The sequence below is a fragment of the Lissotriton vulgaris genome, chromosome 1_1, assembly GCF_964263255.1.
Source record: "Lissotriton vulgaris chromosome 1_1, aLisVul1.2, whole genome shotgun sequence".
In the NCBI taxonomy this organism is placed as follows: Eukaryota; Metazoa; Chordata; class Amphibia; order Caudata; family Salamandridae; genus Lissotriton; species Lissotriton vulgaris.
Genome location: NC_141685.1, coordinates 124,289,452 through 124,315,664, shown reverse-complemented (window position 1 = coordinate 124,315,664; position 26,213 = coordinate 124,289,452). Strand labels below are relative to the sequence as shown.

General features: G+C 55.1%; 1 long non-coding RNA gene across 1 annotated transcript; it reads left to right on the top strand.

The window, feature by feature from the left end:
* The first annotated feature begins 1,997 nt into the window (after positions 1 to 1,997).
* Positions 1,998 to 11,771, top strand: LOC147737737 (uncharacterized). Its single transcript, XR_015300852.1, has 2 exons — positions 1,998 to 2,795; positions 3,299 to 11,771. It is a non-coding gene; the product is annotated as an uncharacterized LOC147737737 (long non-coding RNA).
* The last annotated feature ends 14,442 nt before the right edge of the window (positions 11,772 to 26,213 follow it).

Here is a 26,213-nt window from a genome sequence, read left to right as displayed (position 1 = left end):
CCGCCTGGACTCACCTCAAAGCCCCCACTGCCCTCTGGTGTCCCCTCCCCCCTGGGCTCACCTCGAAGCCCCCCTACCCTCTGGTGTCCCCCCTCCCCCTGGACTCACCTCGAAGCCCCACTGCCCTCTGGTGTCCCCTCCCCCTGGACTCACCTCGAAGCCCCCACTGCCCTCTGGTCTCCCCTCCCCCCGGGACTCACCTCGAGGCCCCCACTGCCCTCTGGTGTCCCCTCCCCCCTGGACTCACCTTGAAGCCCCCACTGCCCTCTGGTGTCCCCTCCCCCTGGACTCACCTCAAAGCCCCCACTGCCCTCTGGTGTCCCCTCCTCCCGGTACTCACCTTGAAGCCCCCACTGCCCTCTGGTGTCCCCTCCCCCCTGGACTCATCTTGAAGCCCCCACTGTCCTCTGGTGTCTCCTTCCCCCTGGACTCACCTCGAAGCCCCCACTGCCCTCTGGTGTCCCCTGCCCTCTGGACTCACCTCGAAGCCCCCACTGCCCTCTGGTGTCCCCTCCCCCATGGACTCGCCTCGAGGCCCCCACTGCCCTCTGGTGTCCCCTCGACCCTCCCCCCTGGACTCACCTCAAAGCCCCCACTGCCCTCTGGTGTCCCCTCCCCCTGGACTCACCTCGAAGCCCCCACTCCCCTCTGGTGTCCCCTCCCCCCTGGACTCACCTCAAAGCCCCACTGCCCTCTGGTGTCCCCCCCCCCGGACTCACCTCGAAGCCCCACTGCCCTCTGGTGTCCCCTCCTTCCTGGACTCACCTCGAAGCCCCCACTGCCCTCAGTTGTCTCCTCCGCCTGGACTCACCTCAAAGCCCCCACTGCCCTCTGGTGTCCCCTCCCCCCTGGGCTCACCTCGAAGCCCCCACTGCCCTCCGGTGTCCCCTCCCCCCTAGACTCACCTCGAAGCCCCAACTTCCCTCCGGTGTCCCCTCCCCCCTGGACTCACCTCAAAGCCCCCACTGCCCTCTGGTGTCCCCTCCCCCCTGGACTCACCTCGAAGCCCCTTCTGCCCTCTGGTGTCCCCTCCCCCCTGGACTCACCTCAAAGCCCCCACTGCCTTCTGGTGTCCCCTCCCCTCCCCCCTGGACTCACCTCGAAGCCCCCACTGCCCTCTGGTGTCCCCTCCCCCTCCCCCCTGGACTCGAAGCCCCCACTGCCCTTTGGTGTCCCCTCCCCCCTGGACTCCCCTCGAAGCCCCCACTGCCCTCTGGTGTCCCCTCCCCCCTGGACTCACCTCGAAGCCCCCACTGCCCTCTGGTGTCCCCTCCCCCCTGGACTCACCTCGAAGCCCCCACTGCCCTCAAGTGTCCCCTCCCCCCTGGACTCACCTCAAAGCCCCCACTGCCCTCTGGTGTCCTCTCCCTCCTGGATTCACCTCGAAGCCCCCACTGCCCTCTGGTGCCCCCTCCCCTCCCCCCGGGACTCACCTCGAGGCCTCCACTGCCCTCTGGTGTCCCCTCCCCCCCTGGACTCACCTCGAAGCCTCCACTGCCCTCTGGTGTCCCCTCCCCCCTGGGCTCACCTCGAAGCCCCCACTGCCCTCTGGTGTCCCCTCCCCCCTGGACTCACCTCGAAGCCCCACTGCCCTCTGGTGTCCCCTCCCCCCTGGACTCACCTTAAAGCCCCCACTGCCCTCTGGTGTCCCCTCCCCTTCCCCCCTGACTCACCTCGAAGCCCCCACTGCCCTCTGGTGTCTCCTCCCCCTGGACTCACCTCGAAGCCCCCACTGCCCTCTGGTGTCTCCTCCCCCTGGACTCACCTCGAAGCCCCCACTGCCCTCTGGTGTCCCCTCCCCCCTCCCCCTGGACTCACCTCGAAGCCCTCACTGCCCTCTGGTGTCCCCTCCCCCTGGACTCACCTCGAAGCCCCCCTACCCTCTGGTGTCCCCCCTCCCCCTGGACTCACCTCGAAGCCACACTGCCCTCTGGTGTCCCCTCCCCCTGGACTCACCTCGAAGCCCCCACTGCCCTCTGGTGTCCCCTCCTTGATAGAGGGGCCTTTTTATCGACCCTGGTAGCCTGAAGGCCCTACATGGCCCTGCGTGATAGAAATCTGAAAACATGCCAAAATAACTAGCTTTCCTCATTAGTAAATAAAGGCCCCAGGGCCCACTATGCTTAAGGCTTAAAAACACACGTTTCTGTGCATTGAACTGAACAAGGTAAAATTAGGCCTTCAAAGATTAGTTAGTTTCATTGCCAGCTTCAAGACGAACACACACACACAGGGTGCCCGTTGGTACAGCTTCCTGAAACCCTTGCTAACGTTATATTTTGAAACATAGCTTGCACAAGTATAAGCAGCAATTTCTAGCAATAAACAGCATCTATCAGGGGAATTCACACTTTCAAATATGTAGAAATGTGCGTGACAGAAAAATGTCCTTTTTTAGTAATGTACAACATGTAACCATTGTGTTTAGAAAGAGGTTCCGGAAATGTTCTCTTTCAAAAGTACAAAATGTTCTCTTTCAAAAGTACAAAATGTTCTCTTTCAAAAGTACAAAATGTTCTCTTTCAAAAGTACAAAATGTTCTCTTTCAAAGGTACAAGACGTTCTGTCCTAAAAATGTACGGAACATGATGTACTGAAAACATTTCCTTCCGGTGTAAACCACCTGGACTGAAAGGGCGTGGGTCAGCGTCATCATAGAACCCTAGTTCCTCAATTTTGGGTATAACAGGCCCAACTGTCAAATCTGAAATCAGAGCTCTGCTGATGCGACCTTTGCATGCAAGCTCTCCGGCTAGCCGATTGTCTGACTTGGGACTTCAAATCCTCTCTCTCAGGTGGTAGACTTCCTAAGCCAGATAATACTTTTGTCTTTTTAAATCTCTGTCCTTGCTCTGTATTTTCCATTCACACCCAATTCCTTGCATTTTTAGGTTCCCTTAAACTACTAGGCCCTGCTGGGATAGTCTTCATGGTTAAGGTGCTTCAAGGCACTAGACTTTATAGAGTGTTCTGCTTTCCCTAACTAATTTCTATTGTGCCTTTTAAAAGATCTCAGTCCTTTTCGCACCTTGGATCTCTTTGGAATGTTAAAACTTGCATGGGTAATACTCTTCAGAAAAGCACCTTTGTAGGCGCTATGGTTTCTTTGAATGTATTCTGAATGTGAACTTGCGTTTTGTTTTAACCCTGACAGATTAAAGTCAGACTTTCAAACATTTCATTGCTCAGGCTGATCAATTAATAAATGCATTTTCTGATGTACTTAAGACTTAACAAATAAAATGCCACTTTAAATGTGATCTTTTGTCATCTCATATCATTGTTCCTTATTCCTCAGTGAAGTGTTGCGTCGATGATACGTGCACACGGCTCATGACCACAGCAGGGTGGTTTGTCGGTTGTGACTCGTGACCACACCCCCAGAGGGCTTCTGTTCTCCCTCGCTCAGCTGGCGCCCAACGTAAAATCGTACTACCTACTGTTTGCAGCGGATCCGGTGCACATCCACGACAGGTCCCTGAGGGGTCCGGGCTCCGCTCCTTTGCGGCAGAGACCACGGGTAAGACAAGGTTTTTGTTTTTCCTTGAATCTCCTGGGTCTCTGCTGCCTGAGGGTGCGACCGACTCTTTTTGGACTGTCTCTGGCTGCCACCTGTCCCCTGCAGCACTATCTCTAGTCACGATTTGAACCCTCTCTCTCTCTGTCTTTGTGAGGTCACGATTTGTCACTTTCTTGTCAGAGGCCAGTATAGGCTTTTCTGCTGCATATTGGTTCATAACAGTTGTGCCTTCAAGGTTGGTGGTTTTCCTGTTTTGCACTCTTGTTTGCCCTGCCGGTTCCGGTCCGGAGGGAATGATTATAGCGTCAATGGTTCTAGGTTTTTGATCCCTCGACAGTTAAAGTCTGTGCGCAGGGTGTCCCCCGGAGCCTCTGTGTCCGGGGTCGGAGTTAGAGTCTCCCCTTCTACAGTTCAAATCTGTGGGCAGGTTTATGATCCCTCTCCAGTTCAAGTCTGTGTGCAGGGTGTCCCCCGGAGCCTCTGTGTCCGGGGTCGGAGTTGAAGGCTCCCCTAGTTCTCCATTGTTGCATTATGGTTTGACGTGCAATCGCATTTTGTTCTGTGCCATGTTCTAGGTTGATCACACATTACTACTTTGCATATTGTATGTTTTTATTTACTTTTTTCTCTCCAAACGGTTTATTGCCTATTTACATAGCATTTTTGTGCTCTTCCTCTGTTCTGGTCTGTTCAGTTCTCCTCTTCGCACTTCCTTGTTGCCCATTCTTCTCTCCTGCGCCCTTCCTCTGCCACTTGTGCAGCTACGTTCTCATCCATGAGTGCTGCCTTCACGCCCTTCCATTGTTTACTTTCTTCTCCTTACGATCTATTTTAGCAAGGTTTGGGTGTCCATATCTTTTGTTCAGTTCCACTTTTAGTCTGCTTTACTGACTGGCTTTGTCAGTTGCTGCCTTGTTCTCTCGTTCCACGAAGGTACAGAAAGAGGAAGTCACTTGTGGTAATTTCAGATTCCCCCCTCCTTCCTCGCCCATTCTTGCGCACCATGGTGCTCCACCGTGTTTAGTGACATTTCATATCTAGGTCCTTTTTACTGCGCTTTCAGTTTTTTATGATGCATCTTCATATGTTTTTGATTTGTCTTTGAAAGTTTTGTAATGGTTGATATTTGTTTTGTTCCATGTCATCTGTCCATTGCCTTGCTCTGTGTAAGTACATGTGCTTTGAAGTTGCTTCTCTGTGCGTCCAGTGACGTAGCGCCTCAGTCCTAGTTGCACCTCCTCCCACAGTCTTTTTTGTCTATCATTAGCCAAGCACCTGATAGCCAAAAAGGGAGGACGAGTATCCAAGTATTCCTCCTAGCCCCTTGACTTCCTCATCACATCCTCTATATCCGTGATGTCCAACACCACCCCACGTACTATAAATTGCTCTATCCATCTGGTACATGACGTCCCTATATCAGTCCATAACACCACTTTTAACACGTTAACAGAGCTTGATAACAAGAGCCGAGAGAGACTAGCCACTGCTTGGGAACTTCTGGGGTTCATCTTCACTCCCAACACCCAGGTTCACATCTCTATCATTTCCATGACTGACCTATGTGCCACCACACATACATTATTCTGCAACTCTGACAACTCGTCTAGTTCTGACGCCCTATCCACGCCTCACTCCGCTCATTCGATCCATTCCGGTCTCTCAGACGGCTCAAACTCCATTGTCATCACTGATGAGGAAGACTCAGATTCATCAGATCCTACGCAGTCTGTTGTAAGTCCACCCATTCGTCACCACCAAGACAAAAATCCACATGCAGATGCGTCAGGCAGTGTTTGAGAAATGAACACTAGATCGATTCCCCAACTTTCCCAACGTCTAAGGTAGAGATACATAGGAAGGGCACACCCACCCTCCGTGCAAGCAAATAGCATTTCTCCTAGCTCACAGGGAACAACATACATACTAGTGTCCCTATAAATAGGATACTGAGTTCTACTGTATATAAAATACCTACTGACTTTCACTATATATTTTATCTTAAAAATTGAAAGTTGAGTAAGACTGATAATTCTATCAAGCTATTGAACAAAATACCCACTTTAGTCTAAGATTGCCTATGCCAGTTGTGGCGGCCAGCTCCACTACCCTGGTTGCGTCCCTGCACAGGATAAAGAATTAGAAGACGGTATATACCTCTATGTCATTAAGGGTATAGGAGAGGGACCTATACCAGATCTCAATTACAGCCACTAAGAAAGAAGAGCATAGGCAGAGTGTGGTTCACACCAAAGGCCCCCATTAAACGATTATCTTGCATTTATACATTTAACTTGGGGGTCATTTAACATGGAATGCTTCTAGGTGGGCAATAAATAGCAGCTAAAGCTTCAATGACCCTAGCACCAAGGAAATAATATGAGGAATAAGACTCCCAATGCTGCATGATTTATTACTCTAAAATAAGCTTTACAAATATTGGAAATTCAAAAATTGTTTCTTCAAAAATAACATTACGCGTTAAGAATATACCAATCTTTTATATCAAATATGTGCGTTTCAATTTTGATATACATACATTAATTCAACAAAGCACTAAATAGGTTTTAATTTCGTAAATTGAACTGCATACTGGAGAGCTACCAGTAGCTCAAGAGCTACTGGTTGGAGAAGCTTGTTGCAATCACAAAGCAGTGGTGGTTGACATGAGCATGTAGTGTGTTTTTCATTGTAGGTTACATTTTTAAGTAGTTCCATTGATTTAAGATATTATTCTTTGCATTTTGAATGAGTCTGATTTGCACTCTAGAAATGTGCATGTAAATGCCAAGACTTTGCCAGATGCCCAGTGTAATGTTGAAAACAGTTCTTCTACCATATAAATGAGGTATTTTCTCTATAACGTGCACATCTATTTATGTCATAAATTTGCAAAGCACCCCCTCAAATAAAAGCCGCCTTGGTTTAGTGCCACAGGACCATGACAGTTCACCCTTTCATTGCATTTGTATGTGCTTTAAAGTTGTAAATTTGTGCACGGTTAAAATTTCCGCATTTAGGGATTTCTGACTGTTTACTATTGAACTTTTAAATAGTCATTCTAAACTAATAAGTTATCATGATAGCTGCACCTGTCAGTCAAATGACGGCAGTCAATATACCGCCTGCGCTGCTACAACAGCTCACCATGCAATACATCCAGGCCCCATTACAGCCTGCCATATTATACGTAGCGACCCAGCCACAACAATATGCACAATACGTTCAGGCCCAACGACAGCCAGCTGATCAGTACATACGGCCACAGCCCCCAGTACCATACATAGCAGCACAGCATGCCTGCAGAAATGACCAACAAAATTATTATATAAATAACAGAAAGAATGCCTCCAGAAAATCAGGTATACAGGGAAGAGTAAATGGAATGGTACAACTGAGGCTCCAGTCACAGCCAACACAGCGCACTTGTTATTATTGCCACAGAATAGGTCACATGCAAAGACAGTGCCGCAATAGGCTTCAAGACCAAAGCCAGCAACTTATGAGTCCAGCACAACAAGGACTAAGCCCCTATGGCCCCTATGAATGTGGCCCAAGTCCAACAATAGTTCCTGTGAATGCACGTTCCCATGCAACAGCAACAATAGACACCTATACACAAAATGATGCCCCAAAAAGAGGAAAAAATGCTGCAGCACCCAGGTACTAAGTACAAAATAATTTATTCTTACCAGCATCCGAATTCAGTCCCAGTTTAAGTAGGCAAGCAATGGCCTGAATGCAGGAACAGATCGGGGAGGGTGTGACAACAGGGCACTGACAGTTGATGTTCGCCATTACAAAATAGGGTTTGTGAAATTTTGGCTTGTGTTCAAGTTGAATGATGCCACTAGACTTAGAGCAACGTAGATGTCGGAATCTCCCACAATTTCTTATGCACAGAAATAGTGAGAGAATAGGGGGATAAAATGATGGAATGGATTATACGGTGTTTACTCAGCGTGCACGACATACAGAGAACATGAGCCTGTGTTTAATGTGATGTTAAATATTCTGGTCAGCATAGCCTACAATTAAAAAGCACATGTTTTTAGATGTTACAAGGTGACAAAAGAGTTAACAGGCTTTCTCTGCCGTTGGAAGGAACCAGCCACAGATTCTGGGCATTGAGCCAGGCAGGAAATACATTTCCTGTGGTCTGTAACGAGGCAGTTGGAACGTCGATGATCGCAGGATCACACAAAATGAGAAACATATACATATGTATATATACAAATATATATATATGTGCATAACAGAAGTAATATGTAGGTATATTAATAATTTTTTTCTAGGTTCTTCAAAATTGCAGGAGATACTGTACGGCGACTGTGCTAAAATGCTTTTAAGCAGTACATGAGCCAGGGACTAAAATACTGATTGTGCATTGAGAAAGACAAAAGGCTAACAAAATATTACATATTTTTTACCTGCTTTAAAAGTTTAAATACCCTGGAATTATGACAGTATCATGTTTTAGGTGTTTAGTGTATTTTCTTTTTTTCAAGTAATGAATGTTCCAAGGTTTCACAAAATTATTATTTATGCATCAACACAAGTGAAAAATCTTCTGAAATAATGAAAAATATTAAAAATAACAAAAGTTTGTATACACTAACATGCACTGCGAAGTTTCTTTCAAAGTCAGGTTTCCAGGAAGTGGGGCCACATCAGTTCTGGGCTTCGACATATGAATAATGGAACACAGATCTTGGCCCAAAGACTTTTGGAAATAATAGACTACTAACCAGCAGCTGTCCCCATTGCCAAGAGGAAAGAAATAACAGAACAGACTTCAGGGTCAACTCTACAAATCAGAGAAGATTAACTTGTTTCCATTTGACTGTCCAAAAGGAAGAAGGCGGTGACAGCTTGGTTGTTTATGGATTCAGACGTAGCCACAACACCTGCCGCACAGAAGTGTCTTATCTAAAGTTATGTATTTTGTATTATAATATTTTGCAATACTGGCAGAAGTGGAATTAGATAGATTGAATTGGTTTTGTTTAAATTGTGTTAATAGGAAGACTTGTATTGCTCATATCTTTGAAGTTGCCAATAGCAACAAAGTCACTTCCAATATATCTGTTAGCACATGGAGTAAATAGCCCTTGCAAGCATGCAGAAAGGTGCAACACCCCCTCTACCAGCACAGTTAGCACCCCAGAATAAGTGTATTTGCAACATGTGTCCTCATCGCCCTCCTCTGATGGAAGTAATAATGCAATAATAAGAAATAGTGCCCAAGCAGCTAGACAGCATCCTGCTCACGATTCTCTGCAGAGTATGAGATACAGTCAGATGACAACAATAGGTAGACAGAAGACTAACGCACTGTTACATGACTCATACACTCCCCATGCAGGGAGAACAGATAGCTTTTCTCACCTAGGAAGATACGACCACAGACTGTAGAACACCTCCTGCAGGATACACAAACTAATGTCAGATTATTGAGGCCACTGTCTCTAAAGTGTTTATACATAGAACAGGGAGGGACAACTCCTCCACCTCAATGATGCATGAGGTCATCACTGACACATGCAGAATAGAAGTGAAAGCACAAGGCTTTTTTAGATGACTGTTCATGGTATGGCCCATTGTGTAGTTTTTTGCAGCATCAATAGGTTTATGATAGCAGGGCATCTGTTAGACTATCATTGCTCCATCCGCCACACCCTACATTGCCCATAACAGATTAGAACGGCGCTGTTGTTATTCGCAAAAAGTTACGCCCATGGCAAAATTCAGTGCCCGAGGTCAGTTAAGGTATAAAGAAGCGCTCTTAGGGCAACATAGGGTAGACTAGGATTATAAAATAAGATAGACAGGTTGTCCACTTAGGGTGTATAAAATAAAAATGTCCAAAAGCATGAACTGATTTCAAACTAAAAGACACCTCTTCTCTCTTTTCTAGAATGGCATGTTACCTGTGGGGCGACACTCAAATTGAAAACAGCAGTTTTTTCAGACAATAAATATGGCATCTCTGACCGAATCGACTTTTTCTGGGCCTGCAGAGAATGGCTCTATCTCCAACAGCCCTAACGAAGAAGCAGCCTGAGCTCAAGAGAACATTGCACCAAGTCTCCATGATGGTTCCACCAGCAAATATCTCCCACATCGATGCCCATCTCTGGCTCTGTTATCTGGCTCCACGGACAAGAGCAGTGTGCTCAGTTCTAAGGGTGGACAGTGTTCAAAGTCCCACCAAAGGAGGTTTGCCGGTTGAGCAGAGTCCAGTTCTTTTCCCTTTACCATCATTGTGATGCTCCAGACTAAGGCTGAAGGACTCTGGCTTCGAAATACCAAGAGGAGAGTATGCCTTTGGATAAGGAGTGAGCTGTACATTACTAACAACGAAGAACATGGCTCAACTGACCAATGCCATCAACAACTTGAACAAGATAGAAAAGAAATGGATTGCTGGAGGAGATGCCATAGTAGAGAGCCACAGATTTGTTGAACTTTGACTGGATACCTTTGTGGCAGTTCTAAAAAGTTTTTATTTTTTGCTGTTTCTTTTTGTGTTGCATCCCGCAGATGAGTGCCATTGTAGGAAAAGAAAGTTAGCACCAAGATAGTGGGGACAAACTACACTAGCATAGGTATTTACAGGTAGCTGGGTATGAGGACAAAGGTCGTGTTCATTGGGATGGGACTGGAATACGAATGGAGATGAGCGAGTTAGCAGCACCTAGCACCCACTATGGAATACAAACAGCTCCTCCACTTCTCCCAGGTAGACTGTCTGAGTAAGAGTCCAACAGAAGCCCAATATGAACGCCTGCTTAATGAGCAAGATGCAGAGTATGCGAAAATACTCATTAGGCCAAATGAAGACAAAGCCAACGAAATAGATCAACAACAAGGTAGCTTTAAGTATTATGTTAATGACATGCCCTGGATACAGAAACTGGATGAAGGGTCGCAGAGATAATAAGTTAAAAGAATGTTCATTGAATGAACAAGAGCAGGGAGATGATAGAGGGGCCTTTTTATCGACCCTGGTAGCCTGAAGGCCCTACATGGCCCTGCGTGATAGAAATCTGAAAACATGCCAAAATAACTAGCTTTCCTCATTAGTAAATAAAGGCCCCAGGGCCCACTATGCTTAAGGCTTAAAAACACACGTTTCTGTGCATTGAACTGAACAAGGTAAAATTAGGCCTTCAAAGATTAGTTAGTTTCATTGCCAGCTTCAAGACGAACACACACACACAGGGTGCCCGTTGGTACAGCTTCCTGAAACCCTTGCTAACGTTATATTTTGAAACATAGCTTGCACAAGTATAAGCAGCAATTTCTAGCAATAAACAGCATCTATCAGGGGAATTCACACTTTCAAATATGTAGAAATGTGCGTGACAGAAAAATGTCCTTTTTTAGTAATGTACAACATGTAACCATTGTGTTTAGAAAGAGGTTCCGGAAATGTTCTCTTTCAAAAGTACAAAATGTTCTCTTTCAAAAGTACAAAATGTTCTCTTTCAAAAGTACAAAATGTTCTCTTTCAAAAGTACAAAATGTTCTCTTTCAAAGGTACAAGACGTTCTGTCCTAAAAATGTACGGAACATGATGTACTGAAAACATTTCCTTCCGGTGTAAACCACCTGGACTGAAAGGGCGTGGGTCAGCGTCATCATAGAACCCTAGTTCCTCAATTTTGGGTATAACAGGCCCAACTGTCAAATCTGAAATCAGAGCTCTGCTGATGCGACCTTTGCATGCAAGCTCTCCGGCTAGCCGATTGTCTGACTTGGGACTTCAAATCCTCTCTCTCAGGTGGTAGACTTCCTAAGCCAGATAATACTTTTGTCTTTTTAAATCTCTGTCCTTGCTCTGTATTTTCCATTCACACCCAATTCCTTGCATTTTTAGGTTCCCTTAAACTACTAGGCCCTGCTGGGATAGTCTTCATGGTTAAGGTGCTTCAAGGCACTAGACTTTATAGAGTGTTCTGCTTTCCCTAACTAATTTCTATTGTGCCTTTTAAAAGATCTCAGTCCTTTTCGCACCTTGGATCTCTTTGGAATGTTAAAACTTGCATGGGTAATACTCTTCAGAAAAGCACCTTTGTAGGCGCTATGGTTTCTTTGAATGTATTCTGAATGTGAACTTGCGTTTTGTTTTAACCCTGACAGATTAAAGTCAGACTTTCAAACATTTCATTGCTCAGGCTGATCAATTAATAAATGCATTTTCTGATGTACTTAAGACTTAACAAATAAAATGCCACTTTAAATGTGATCTTTTGTCATCTCATATCATTGTTCCTTATTCCTCAGTGAAGTGTTGCGTCGATGATACGTGCACACGGCTCATGACCACAGCAGGGTGGTTTGTCGGTTGTGACTCGTGACCACACCCCCAGAGGGCTTCTGTTCTCCCTCGCTCATCCTCCCGGTACTCACCTTGAAGCCCCCACTGCCCTCTGGTGTCCCCTCCCCCCTGGACTCATCTTGAAGCCCCCACTGTCCTCTGGCGTCTCCTTCCCCCTGGACTCACCTCGAAGCCCCCACTGCCCTCTGGTGTCCCCTGCCCTCTGGACTCACCTCGAAGCCCCCACTGCCCTCTGGTGTCCCCTCCCCCCTGGACTCGCCTCGAGGCCCCCACTGCCCTCTGGTGTCCCCTCGACCCTCCCCCATGGACTCACCTCAAAGCCCCCACTGCCCTCTGGTGTCCCCTCCCCCTGGACTCACCTCGAAGCCCCCACTGCCCTCTGGTGTCCCCTCCCCCCTGGACTCACCTCAAAGCCCCACTGCCCTCTGGTGTCCCCCCCCCCTGGTCTCACCTCGAAGCCCCACTGCCCTCTGGTGTCCCCTCCTTCCTGGACTCACCTCCGAAGCCCCCACTGCCCTCAGTTGTCTCCTCCGCCTGGACTCACCTCAAAGCCCCCACTGCCCTCTGGTGTCCCCTCCCCCCTGGGCTCACCTCGAAGCCCCCACTGCCCTCCGGTGTCCCCTCCCCCCTAGACTCACCTCGAAGCCCCAACTTCCCTCCGGTGTCCCCTCCCCCCTGGACTCACCTCAAAGCCCCCACTGCCCTCTGGTGTCCCCTCCCCCCTGGACTCACCTCGAAGCCCCTACTGCGCTCTGGTGTCCCCTCCCCCCTGGACTCACCTCGAAGCCCCCCTACCCTCTGGTGTCCCCCCTCCCCCTGGACTCACCTCGAAGCCCCACTGCCCTCTGGTGTCCCCTCCCCCTGGACTCACCTCGAAGCCCCCACTGCCCTCTGGTGTCCCCTCCCCCCGGGACTCACCTCGAGGCCCCCACTGCCCTCTGGTGTCCCCTCCCCCCTGGATTCACCTTGAAGCCCCCACTGCCCTCTGGTGTCCCCTCCCCCTGGGCTCACCTCAAAGCCCCCACTGCCCTCTGGTGTCCCCTCCTCCCGGTACTCACCTTGAAGCCCCCACTGCCCTCTGGTGTCCCCTCCCCCTCCCCCCTGAACTCACCTCGAAGCCCCCACTGCCCTCTGGTGTCCCCTCCCCCCTGGACTCACCTTGAAGCCCCACTGCCCTCTGGTGTCCCCTCCCCCCTGGACTCACCTCGAAGCCCCCCTACCCTCTGGTGTCCCCCCTCCCCCTGGACTCACCTCGAAGCCCCACTGCCCTCTGGTGTCCCCTCCCCCTGGACTCACCTCGAAGCCCCCACTGCCCTCTGGTGTCCCCTCCCCCCGGGACTCACCTCGAGGCCCCCACTGCCCTCTGGTGTCCCCTCCCCCCTGGATTCACCTTGAAGCCCCCACTGCCCTCTGGTGTCCACTCCCCCTGGGCTCACCTCAAAGCCCCCACTGCCCTCTGGTGTCCCCTCCTCCCGGTACTCACCTTGAAGCCCCCACTGCCCTCTGGTGTCCCCTCCCCCCTGGACTCATCTTGAAGCCCCCACTGTCCTCTGGTGTCTCCTTCCCCCCTGGACTCACCTCGAAGCCCCCACTGCCCTCTGGTGTCCCCTGCCCTCTGGACTCACCTCGAAGCCCCCACTGCCCTCTGGTGTCCCCTCCCCCCTGGACTCGCCTCGAGGCCCCCACTGCCCTCTGGTGTCCCCTCGACCCTCCCCCCTGGACTCACCTCAAAGCCCCCACTGCCCTCTGGTGTCCCCTCCCCCTGGACTCACCTCGAAGCCCCCACTGCCCTCTGGTGTCCCCTCCCCCCTGGACTCACCTCAAAGCCCCACTGCCCTCCGGTGTCCCCTCCCCCCTGGACTCGCCTCGAGGCCCCCACTGCCCTCTGGTGTCCCCTCGACCCTCCCCCCTGGACTCACCTCAAAGCCCCCACTGCCCTCTGGTGTCCCCTCCCCCTGGACTCACCTCGAAGCCCCCACTGCCCTCTGGTGTCCCCTCCTTCCTGGACTCACCTCGAAGCCCCCACTGCCCTCAGTTGTCTCCTCCGCCTGGACTCACCTCAAAGCCCCCACTGCCCTCTGGTGTCCCCTCCCCCCTGGGCTCACCTCGAAGCCCCCCTACCCTCTGGTGTCCCCCCTCCCCCTGGACTCACCTCGAAGCCCCACTGCCCTCTGGTGTCCCCTCCCCCTGGACTCACCTCGAAGCCCCCACTGCCCTCTGGTCTCCCCTCCCCCCGGGACTCACCTCGAGGCCCCCACTGCCCTCTGGTGTCCCCTCCCCCCTGGACTCACCTTGAAGCCCCCACTGCCCTCTGGTGTCCCCTCCCCCTGGACTCACCTCAAAGCCCCCACTGCCCTCTGGTGTCCCCTCCTCCCGGTACTCACCTTGAAGCCCCCACTGCCCTCTGGTGTCCCCTCCCCCCTGGACTCATCTTGAAGCCCCCACTGTCCTCTGGTGTCTCCTTCCCCCTGGACTCACCTCGAAGCCCCCACTGCCCTCTGGTGTCCCCTGCCCTCTGGACTCACCTCGAAGCCCCCACTGCCCTCTGGTGTCCCCTCCCCCCTGGACTCGCCTCGAGGCCCCCACTGCCCTCTGGTGTCCCCTCGACCCTCCCCCCTGGACTCACCTCAAAGCCCCCACTGCCCTCTGGTGTCCCCTCCCCCTGGACTCACCTCGAAGCCCCCACTCCCCTCTGGTGTCCCCTCCCCCCTGGACTCACCTCAAAGCCCCACTGCCCTCTGGTGTCCCCCCCCCCTGGACTCACCTCGAAGCCCCACTGCCCTCTGGTGTCCCCTCCTTCCTGGACTCACCTCGAAGCCCCCACTGCCCTCAGTTGTCTCCTCCGCCTGGACTCACCTCAAAGCCCCCACTGCCCTCTGGTGTCCCCTCCCCCCTGGGCTCACCTCGAAGCCCCCACTGCCCTCCGGTGTCCCCTCCCCCCTAGACTCACCTCGAAGCCCCAACTTCCCTCCGGTGTCCCCTCCCCCCTGGACTCACCTCAAAGCCCCCACTGCCCTCTGGTGTCCCCTCCCCCCTGGACTCACCTCGAAGCCCCTTCTGCCCTCTGGTGTCCCCTCCCCCCTGGACTCACCTCAAAGCCCCCACTGCCTTCTGGTGTCCCCTCCCCTCCCCCCTGGACTCACCTCGAAGCCCCCACTGCCCTCTGGTGTCCCCTCCCCCTCCCCCCTGGACTCGAAGCCCCCACTGCCCTCTGGTGTCCCCTCCCCCTCCCCCCTGGACTCACCTCGAAGCCCCCACTGCCCTCTGGTGTCCCCTCCCCCCTGGACTCACCTCGAAGCCCCCACTGCCCTCTGGTGTCCCCTCCCCCCTGGACTCACCTCGAAGCCCCCACTGCCCTCTGGTGTCCTCTCCCTCCTGGACTCACCTCGAAGCCCCCACTGCCCTCTGGTGCCCCCTCCCCTCCCCCCGGGACTCACCTCGAGGCCTCCACTGCCCTCTGGTGTCCCCTCCCCCCCTGGACTCACCTCGAAGCCTCCACTGCCCTCTGGTGTCCCCTCCCCCCTGGGCTCACCTCGAAGCCCCCACTGCCCTCTGGTGTCCCCTCCCCCCTGGACTCACCTCGAAGCCCCACTGCCCTCTGGTGTCCCCTCCCCCCTGGACTCACCTTAAAGCCCCCACTGCCCTCTGGTGTCCCCTCCCCTTCCCCCCTGACTCACCTCGAAGCCCCCACTGCCCTCTGGTGTCTCCTCCCCCTGGACTCACCTCGAAGCCCCCACTGCCCTCTGGTGTCTCCTCCCCCTGGACTCACCTCGAAGCCCCCACTGCCCTCTGGTGTCCCCTCCCCCCTCCCCCTGGACTCACCTCGAAGCCCTCACTGCCCTCTGGTGTCCCCTCCCCCCTGGATTCACCTCGAAGCCCCCACTGCCCTCTGGTGCCCCCTCCCCCCTGGACTGACCCCGAAGCCCCCACTGCCCTCTGGTGTCCCCTCCCCCTCCCCCCTGGACTCACCTCGAAGCCCCCACTGCCCTCTGGTGTCCCCTCCCCCTCCCCGCTGGACTCACCTCAAAGCCCCCACTGCCCTCTGGTGTCCCCTCCCGCCTGGACTCACCTCGAAGCCCCACTGCCCTCTGGTGTTCCCTCCCCCTTGGACTCACCTCGAAGCGCTTACTGCCCTCTGGTGTCCCCTCCCCCCTGGGCTCACCTCAGAGCCCCACTGCCCTCTGGTGTCCCCTCCCCCCTGGACTCACCTCGAAGCCCCCACTGACCTCTGGTGTCCCCTCCCCCCTGGACTCACCTCGAAGCCCCCACTGCCTTCTGGTGTCCCCTCCCCCCTGGACTCACCTCGAAGCCCCCACTGACCTCTGGTGTCCCCTCCCCCCTAGACTCACCTCGAAGCCCCCATTGCCCTCTGGTGTCCCCTCCCCCTGGACTCACCTCGAAGCCCCCACTGCCCTCTGGAGTCCCCTCCCCCTGGGCTCACCTCGAAGCCCCCATTGCCCTCTTGTGTCCCCTCCCCCTGGACTCACCTCGAAGCCTCCACTGCCCTGTTAGACCCGGGACCCTGGCCGACCAAGACTCGCGTCGAGGTCAGTCAGGGATCGCCAGTTCTAAGTGTCAGGGCAAGGGAGTCACACACCAAGGCAACCCCCACTCGCCCTCTAGGTAACGTGGCGCGAGCAGTCAAGGCTAAACTTGGAGGCGATGTAAGTTAAGTATTTGCGCACGCACCCCAGCAACAACACCCAAGGCCCACCACAAAGAAACACTCCACACCAGGTTATGTAAAAATAGCCTTTGTATTATAAAAATATACATCAGATAAAACACACATCTTATTACACTGTGCCAATCAGGCACGGGCGGAATTTACAAGGGATATTTGTACAGGACAGGGCCACTTGGACCACTGTCAAGGGTATCAGCACTTTTAGAAATAATTACTGTAGCACAAAAATATAACAGTAGAGCATACAACCAGTAATCACTGGCAACAGGACCTCTCTAGCACCACCTGTACTAGGGAGAAAACAACCACCTACATGACATAATACCTATAGGGGTGTAAGGATAAAACACATGATGTATCAACATTCAGAGGTGTAAAGGCACATGACGCATAAGCAATACATTCAGAGGTGCAGAATCAATAACCATTACCCCATACTCACAAGTCACCACCTGTGACTGTCCCGGTGTCCCAATGTCAGGGCCTAAATGTGGCAGTTGTCCACTAAGTGCTGGACAACTGGAGCAGGTAAAGTTAACACAAAGTTGGAGCCTCTCTGGACTCAAAGAACCACCACTGTGGCACTGGTGAGCCTCTCTTACCAGTAAGGGGGGCTGCTGAGCCTCTCAGGGCTCCAGCAACAAAAGGGTGCAGCCTCGCTGGGCTGTGGGGTCCCCCTCTCTGGGGACCCAAAGCAATAATGCTGGCTAAGAGCCTCGCTGGGCTCTAAATCAACTGGTGCCCCCGGGGCACCTCGTGGCTCCAGAACGTGGAGATGCCCCCTGAGCCCTCAGGCTCGAAACACACGGGCGCTTCTCCTTGGGAGTCCCCCCTCTGGGGACTCGACGTGATTGTGGGGCGCTCAGAGCCTCTCTGGGCTCGTGAAAGGAAGAAATGCCCCCGGAGCCCTCAGGCTCCAAAAACACCCAGGCGCGAGGTCGCGCTACAGAGAGGGGGCGGGGCGGACACCGGCAATGTGTCCCGACGCTCCCCCCCCCTCCTCTGCAGGCAGGCACTCACCGATCTCGCGCTGGGCTCTCCAGCGGCGGCGGGTCTCTCCCGCTGGTCCCGGGGCTCTCCTCACCTCTCGGGGAGCCTCGGCAGGCTCTCTCTCGGCGAGGGAGGCGGGACTTCCGGGTTAACTCTCCCGGGCCGCGCGGTGATTGGTCGACGATCCCTTCACTTCCGGGTCGCCGCGGGCAGCGCGGCGGCTCGCTTTAGGCAGGCAGGCGGGCTCCCAGATGATCCGAGGAGTGGGCTCCCTCGTAGATCAATCAAAAACCGGGCAAAATAAAGCGGCAATGAGCGGGGTGGCACCCGCGCCGTCCAACCACCACACGGGGCGATCGGAGGCCGGGTGGGCACCGGCCTCTGCAGACCACAGCGCTCCCCAGCGCTGCAGGCACAGATGAGCGCTCGTAAGCGCTAAAACAGCAGCACAAAGCACTCCCAGGCGCTGGGGGTAAAATCCAGCGTTTCCAAGCGCTAGGTAGGCGATCTCAGCGCTCCTAGCGCTGAAGGGCAGAGAGCAGCGCTCTCAGGCTGTAGGCAGGCGTCCTCAGTGCTCCCCAGCACTGGAGGACAGGACAGGGCTCCAGCAGGGCTGGAGGCAGGCAGGGGGGCAAGGCTGGGCCAGAGCCAGCACACTGGGTCTCCAGGCAGGGAGACTCCCCAAGTGGCGGTCCTTCTGGCCCCAGCAGCAGCAAAAGCCCCCTCTGGCAGGATTCCAAAAGAAGAACATTTTCAGTGGGGACACAGCCCCTTCTTATACCAACAAATCCTTTGTTACAATGTGCAGGGTGGGGGGAAAACCAGTCGCAGCTGGTTTTGGAGCACTCTTGATGGCCCAACCACCCATTCCTTTAACTGGGGAGGCTAGGGTCATTAGACACACCACAGGGGGGCGGAGCCAGCATTGTGTGGGGAAAACCCAGCCCATCCAGGACACAGGTACACTCCTCCCACACATCACTCATGCTAATCTCCCACTCACCACCGGGCAGACCCATCCAGACTTCCTGGAGCCTGGCATGCCAGCCAGCTCCAGCCAATCACGCTCCAGCACCCTCACTGCACACATATCTCAATGTCCAGAAGTAGCACTTCCCAACTAGACACACACATGCCGCAGACACCATCTTGCAGCATTCACTCTCACGAGTTCAGGCATACCAAACTCGAGCCTGCACTCCCCACGCATCAGGAACTACCAGGGACACCCACATTCCCCATGCATTCCTATGGGAGGGCAGGCCAGCCATACTTCACGCACGGACTTTCACTCTGGGACTCAGGGGAAAGTGCGCAGAGACCCAAAAATCACTAGCACAGGGTCACAAATAAGGCCAAAAAGTCTAGGGGTGAACCTGCCCTGCGGGCCAAGTCCAACACAACCCCCTTCCAGCCAAAACGCAGGGGAGAACAATCACCACCGTGATGTACTTCCCTGCTTGGGGCGATAGAACACGGACGCAGGCCCGCCACTGCCGGGACACTCTCCTGTTCTATGCCACGGTGAACCCCTAGGGTTCCTTCTAAAGCTACGGTAAGGACCAACTGGGCTACCCCACTGGTACTCCTCAGCTGTCCGCGGCCCGGACCAGGCCCTGGGCCACCCAGGTGCCACCGGTCCTTGCCAATTCGCAGAGCGGGGGGTCGTAACCCCTGGCACATAGTGTCCATTCTCCACTCTCCCTGTCTGCAAGACAGGACTAGACTGCCACGGGTTCACCAGCCTTTGGTCTACAACCTCAGGCGGACCAGGAGTCTCAGAGAAGGCTTTCCTCCCCTTACCTCTTCTTCCAGGGTTCCTCCTCCTCCTGCGAGGGGGACACCCCGAACGCCATTCCAACCTAGGGTTTAACCCCTCAGGTTGCACCGGGGTCAGAGGTGGGCTTTCCCACCCTCTGCACCCCCTTCCAGAGGTCTGCCCTCTCCCAACTGGAGAAGTTCCTCTGGAAGAACCGGTCAGGACACTGCTTACAGTCGTCCTACCCTTAAGGTCAGGCCGAACCTGCACCTGGCCTCCCAACCTCCGGTCTAAAACCTTTGGTGGAATAATTGCCTGGCACTCCAGGACTTCTGGGGACTCACACGCAATCCCCCTGAGGCTGACACATGACCCATGTGTCGTGTGACGGTCTGTCTGGCGCAGATCTCCCGCCTCCTGTCCACCTGACAGGGCGCAAAGATCCCCCAGACCAGAAGTGGCGCCACCCGGGTCCACCCAAGACCTAGCCCAACTGGCTAGTCTCTGGTCCACTGGTGCATCCACTGGGACACTCGTCCCCCAATCACTCCTCGCTTCGGACTTCTGTGCCCTCCCAACTGGAGCGACACTGCCGGACACTGGAACCCCTGGAGTTCTGGTTACAGACACTCCAGGTTCCCTAGACACTAGGAGATCCTCCTCAAGTGTACTAACAGGACAGCCTAGATCCCCAACCTGGTGTTCCCTCAAGAAACCACCCAAGTTCTGAGACAGGGCTTCGGGCCTCGGGGTGCTCTCAGCCACCCCCTGACTCCTGCTCCACTGAGCCAGGCAGTCAGCCCCTTCACCCTTCTCACTATACTGGGACCTAGCTGGGCTACACTGAGCCTCTTCCACCACGCTGGGCTGGAAGCTCCCTGTACCACTGCTGTTGGACTCACTCTCTAATGACTGTACAGCACCTCTGGCCCTCTCCCAGCGGTCTGCTTCCAGTGCAAGCTCCCATGGTTCAGACAATCCACACCCCATCAGGTGTTGTCGCAACCCTGGGGGACAACAACTGAGCATCTGCTCTCGGAGAAACACATCGAACAATATGTCCCAATCACATTTTGTGGGCTCCCGTACCCAATCGCACAGGGCTTCACAACAGCCCTCCTCAAAGTCTACCCAAGACTGGTGAGGCAGCCTCCTACTGCCCCTGAATTTCAACCTTAACTCCTCCTCTGGAGAAACAGGAACCATACTCTGGGAACTGGGAGTGGGACTGTCAATACCAACACTTAAAAAGCTGCCACCACTGGACTCCACCCTCCCTGGGGGATCCAGAAAATTCAGACTGCGGGCAGGGGATAACCTACTCTCTAGGGCTATCTTCTCCCTGGCCAAGGCCCTCTCAGCCTCTGCCATCCGCTCATTCACACCCAGCTGCGCCATCCTCCAGGCATACTCTAACCTGAGCTTCTCCATGGCCAGCTGGTGCTCCCTCTCTTCTCTCCTATCCATCCACTCCTCTGGGGACAGGGAAAGGGATGGGGTGCTACATCTGACACTGGACCCAGCAAGGGACTCCCTATCTATGGGGTCCTCACTATCTGCTGGCATCCCTGTGCTATCATTTTCTTCCTCCTCTTCTGAATCTTCAGGGCTCCCCACAGACCCACCACCCTCCTGGTGTGAGGCCCGGGCCCTTTCCTCACTGCGCTCAAGATCCCATTGATCCTCTTGCCATTTGACCATGCATCTCCTAAGTGCATACCAGCCTGACTGATCCGCCCCTATGCCTCTCTCTTCACAGAACTTTCTCAGCTCCCACACACCGTATGTGGCTAGATCATTGAAATCAAAAACAAGCTCCATTCTGGCAGACGTTCTGGTGAAAAGATTACACAGGGAACCTAGGGGTCTGAGCTAACACAGGAGTACACAATTCACTAAGGTTCAGTAAGCTCCCTCTCCCAGAGAACTCACACCCACTTGCCTAGTGCCACACACCCTTCATTCACACACAACCCCCCCCCTCGGATTGGTAAGGCAGTTTCTACCACCCCTGGTTCCTCAACCTGACCACACGTGACACAGGTACCAAACTCTGGGCGCGGGGCAGGGGAACAAATGTACTGGACACAATTGCACAATGATACCTCAGGAGAAGAAAATAATGGAATTTCACCAAAACACAATAATCCCCAAAAATGTGGTCATCTAAAATGCAGAGCTTTGTAGTGGCCAGTTGCCACTGTGGTACCACGCAAACACAAATCCTTATCCTCACCGCTTGCCGCCAATGTTAGACCCGGGACCCTGGCCGACCAAGACTCGCGTCGAGGTCAGTCAGGGATCGCCAGTTCTAAGTGTCAGGGCAAGGGAGTCACACACCAAGGCAACCCCCACTCGCCCTCTAGGTAACGTGGCGCGAGCAGTCAAGGCTAAACTTGGAGGCGATGCAAGTTAAGTATTTGCGCACGCACCCCAGCAACAACACCCAAGGCCCACCACAAAGAAACACTCCACACCAGGTTATGTAAAAATAGCCTTTGTATTATAAAAATATACATCAGATAAAACACACATCTTATTACACTGTGCCAATCAGGCACGGGCGGAATTTACAAGGGATATTTGTACAGGACAGGGCCACTTGGACCACTGTCAAGGGTATCAGCACTTTTAGAAATAATTACTGTAGCACAAAAATATAACAGTAGAGCATACAACCAGTAATCACTGGCAACAGGACCTCTCTAGCACCACCTGTACTAGGGAGAAAACAACCACCTACATGACATAATACCTATAGGGGTGTAAGGATAAAACACATGATGTATCAACATTCAGAGGTGTAAAGGCACATGACGCATAAGCAATACATTCAGAGGTGCAGAATCAATAACCATTACCCCATACTCACAAGTCACCACCTGTGACTGTCCCGGTGTCCCAATGTCAGGGCCTAAATGTGGCAGTTGTCCACTAAGTGCTGGACAACTGGAGCAGGTAAAGTTAACACAAAGTTGGAGCCTCTCTGGACTCAAAGAACCACCACTGTGGCACTGGTGAGCCTCTCTTACCAGTAAGGGGGGCTGCTGAGCCTCTCAGGGCTCCAGCAACAAAAGGGTGCAGCCTCGCTGGGCTGTGGGGTCCCCCTCTCTGGGGACCCAAAGCAATAATGCTGGCTAAGAGCCTCGCTGGGCTCTAAATCAACTGGTGCCCCCGGGGCACCTCGTGGCTCCAGAACGTGGAGATGCCCCCTGAGCCCTCAGGCTCGAAACACACGGGCGCTTCTCCTTGGGAGTCCCCCCTCTGGGGACTCGACGTGATTGTGGGGCGCTCAGAGCCTCTCTGGGCTCGTGAAAGGAAGAAATGCCCCCGGAGCCCTCAGGCTCCAAAAACACCCAGGCGCGAGGTCGCGCTACAGAGAGGGGGCGGGGCGGACACCGGCAATGTGTCCCGACGCTCCCCCCCCCTCCTCTGCAGGCAGGCACTCACCGATCTCGCGCTGGGCTCTCCAGCGGCGGCGGGTCTCTCCCGCTGGTCCCGGGGCTCTCCTCACCTCTCGGGGAGCCTCGGCAGGCTCTCTCTCGGCTCGGCGAGGGAGGCGGGACTTCCGGGTTAACTCTCCCGGGCCGCGCGGTGATTGGTCGACGATCCCTTCACTTCCGGGTCGCCGCGGGCAGCGCGGCGGCTCGCTTTAGGCAGGCAGGCGGGCTCCCAGATGATCCGAGGAGTGGGCTCCCTCGTAGATCAATCAAAAACCGGGCAAAATAAAGCGGCAATGAGCGGGGTGGCACCCGCGCCGTCCAACCACCACACGGGGCGATCGGAGGCCGGGTGGGCACCGGCCTCTGCAGACCACAGCGCTCCCCAGCGCTGCAGGCACAGATGAGCGCTCGTAAGCGCTAAAACAGCAGCACAAAGCACTCCCAGGAGCTGGGGGTAAAATCCAGCGTTTCCAAGCGCTAGGTAGGCGATCTCAGCGCTCCTAGCGCTGAAGGGCAGAGAGCAGCGCTCTCAGGCTGTAGGCAGGCGTCCTCAGTGCTCCCCAGCACTGGAGGACAGGACAGGGCTCCAGCAGGGCTGGAGGCAGGCAGGGGGGCAAGGCTGGGCCAGAGCCAGCACACTGGGTCTCCAGGCAGGGAGACTCCCCAAGTGGCGGTCCTTCTGGTCCCAGCAGCAGCAAAAGCCCCCTCTGGCAGGATTCCAAAAGAAGAACATTTTCAGTGGGGACACAGCCCCTTCTTATACCAACAAATCCTTTGTTACAATGTGCAGGGTGGGGGGAAAACCAGTCGCAGCTGGTTTTGGAGCACTCTTGATGGCCCAACCACCCATTCCTTTCACTGGGGAGGCTAGGGTCATTAGACACACCACAGGGGGGCGGAGCCAGCATTGTGTGGGGAAAACCCAGCCCATCCAGGACACAGGTACACTCCTCCCACACATCACTCATGCTAATCTCCCACTCACCACCGGGCAGACCCATCCAGACTTCCTGGAGCCTGGCATGCCAGCCAGCTCCAGCCAATCACGCTCCAGCACCCTCACTGCACACATATCTCAATGTCCAGAAGTAGCACTTCCCAACTAGACACACACATGCCGCAGACACCATCTTGCAGCATTCACTCTCACGAGTTCAGGCATACCAAACTCGAGCCTGCACTCCCCACGCATCAGGAACTACCAGGGACACCCACATTCCCCATGCATTCCTATGGGAGGGCAGGCCAGCCATACTTCACGCACGGACTTTCACTCTGGGACTCAGGGGAAAGTGCGCAGAGACCCAAAAATCACTAGCACAGGGTCACAAATAAGGCCAAAAAGTCTAGGGGTGAACCTGCCCTGCGGGCCAAGTCCAACATGCCCTCTGGTGTCCCCTCCCCCTTGGATTTACCTCGAAGCCCCCACTGCCCTCTGGTGTCCCCTGTCCCCTGGACTCACCTCAAAACCCCAACTGCCCTCTGGTGTCCCCTCCCCACTGGACTCACCTCGAAGCCCCCACTGCCCTCTGGTGTCTCCTCCCCCTGGACTCACCTCGAAGCCCCCACTGCCCTCTGGTGTCTCCCCCCCCTGGACTCAACTCGAAGCCCCCACTGCCCTCTGGTGTCCCCTCCCCCCTGGACTCACCTCGAAGCCCCCACTGCCCTCTGGTGTCCCCTCCCCCCTGGACTCACCTCGAAGCCCCCACTGCCCTCTGGTGTCTCCTCCCCCTGGACTCACCTCGAAGTCCCCACTGGTGTCACCTACCCCCTGGACTCACCTCGAAGCCCCCACTGCCCTCTGGTGTCCCCTCCCCCCTGGATTCACCTCGAAGCCCCCACTGCCCTCTGGTGCCCCCTCCCCCCTGGACTCACCCCGAAGCCCCCACTGTCCTCTGGTGTCCCCTCCCCCTCCCCCCTGAACTCACCTCGAAGCCCCCACTGCCCTCTGGTGTCCCCTCCCCCCTGGACTCACCTTGAAGCCCCACTGCCCTCTGGTGTCCCCTCCCCCCTGGACTCACCTCGAAGCCCCCCTACCCTCTGGTGTCCCCCCTCCCCCTGGACTCACCTCGAAGCCACACTGCCCTCTGGTGTCCCCTCCCCCTGGACTCACCTCGAAGCCCCCCTACCCTCTGGTGTCCCCCCTCCCCCTGGACTCACCTCGAAGCCACACTGCCCTCTGGTGTCCCCTCCCCCTGGACTCACCTCGAAGCCCCCACTGCCCTCTGGTGTCCCCTCCTCCCGGTACTCACCTTGAAGCCCCCACTGCCCTCTGGTGTCCCCTCCCCCCTGGACTCATCTTGAAGCCCCCACTGTCCTCTGGCGTCTCCTTCCCCCTGGACTCACCTCGAAGCCCCCACTGCCCTCTGGTGTCCCCTGCCCTCTGGACTCACCTCGAAGCCCCCACTGCCCTCTGGTGTCCCCTCCCCCCTGGACTCGCCTCGAGGCCCCCACTGCCCTCTGGTGTCCCCTCGACCCTCCCCCCTGGACTCACCTCAAAGCCCCCACTGCCCTCTGGTGTCCCCTCCCCCTGGACTCACCTCGAAGCCCCCACTGCCCTCTGGTGTCCCCTCCCCCCTGGACTCACCTCAAAGCCCCACTGCCCTCTGGTGTCCCCCCCCCCCTGGTCTCACCTCGAAGCCCCACTGCCCTCTGGTGTCCCCTCCTTCCTGGACTCACCTCCGAAGCCCCCACTGCCCTCAGTTGTCTCCTCCGCCTGGACTCATCTCAAAGCCCCCACTGCCCTCTGGTGTCCCCTCCCCCCTGGATTCACCTCGAAGCCCCCACTGCCCTCTGGTGCCCCCTCCCCCCTGGACTCACCCCGAAGCCCCCACTGCCCTCTGGTGTCCCCTCCCCCTCCCCCCTGGACTCACCTCGAAGCCCCCACTGCCCTCTGGTGTCCCCTCCCCCTCCCCCCTGGACTCACCTCGAAGCCCCGACTGCCCTCTGGTGTCCCCTCCCGCCTGGACTCACCTCGAAGCCCCACTGCCCTCTGGTGTTCCCTCGCCCTTGGACTCACCTCGAAGCCCCCACTGCCCTCTGGTGTCCCCTCCCCCCTGGGCTCACCTCAGAGCCCCACTGCCCTCTGGTGCCCCCCCTGGGCTCACCTCGAAGCCCCCACTGCCCTCTAGTGTCCCCTCCCCCCTGGACTCACCTCGAAGCCCCCACTGCCCTCTGGTGTCCCCTCCCCCCCTGGACTCACCTCGAAGCCCCACTGCCCTCTGGTGTCCCCTCCCCCCTGGATTCACCTCGAAGCCCCCACTGCCCTCTGGTGTCCCCTCCCCCCTGGATTCACCTCGAAGCCCCCACTGCCCTCTGGTGCCCCCTCCCCCCTGGACTCACCCCGAAGCCCCCACTGCCCTCTGGTGTCCCCTCCCCCTCCCCCCTGGACTCACCTCGAAGCCCCCACTGCCCTCTGGTGTCCCCTCCCCCTCCCCCCTGGACTCACCTCGAAGCCCCCACTGCCCTCT